The sequence below is a fragment of the Nannobrachium achirus genome, assembly GCF_963921795.1.
Source record: "Nannobrachium achirus genome assembly, chromosome: 1".
NCBI classification, from domain to species: Eukaryota; Metazoa; Chordata; class Actinopteri; order Myctophiformes; family Myctophidae; genus Nannobrachium; species Nannobrachium achirus.
Genome location: NC_137810.1, coordinates 15072344 through 15072865, shown reverse-complemented (window position 1 = coordinate 15072865; position 522 = coordinate 15072344).

Below are 522 nucleotides of genomic sequence, written 5' to 3'. Positions count from 1 at the left end.
GATCGTGTGGTATTTTAGATAACATGGTAATCTATATTACAGAGAGGTCAGTAAGAAGACAGAGCAGCCTGCCTCGGTGAACCAGAGAGGAAAGGCCACGTGTTGGGCCAACGTGAAAGGCTTTCATTCATGGAGTCATTCCTGCTTATCATCAGCAGGTGCAGACGCTGCATGCCCACCGTGCCACCTTATCCCGTTTCTGCTAATCGCCGGCGTGAACCCTTAGCCTGTCCTTGCAGTGCTCAGCGGTAAAGGGGGGCACTGGTTGATGGGTGACGGCGACAAAGCAACCGTCAGAGTGGCCAGGCGTTGCTTCCCCTCACGCGTATGGAAACCATAATTTCTAGGACTTCGCTGTGAAAACAGCAGAGGAAGTTTTGTTTGGCCCTGCACCGGGGGCTCAGTTAATTTGCCCGACCGCAGCCTTCCCCTTCTGCATCAGCGCTATGCGGTGAGAACGTGGCCTATGTGGAGAGAGAGAGAGGTAGAGAGAGAGAGAGGACGGGCATCAGCGCTATGCGG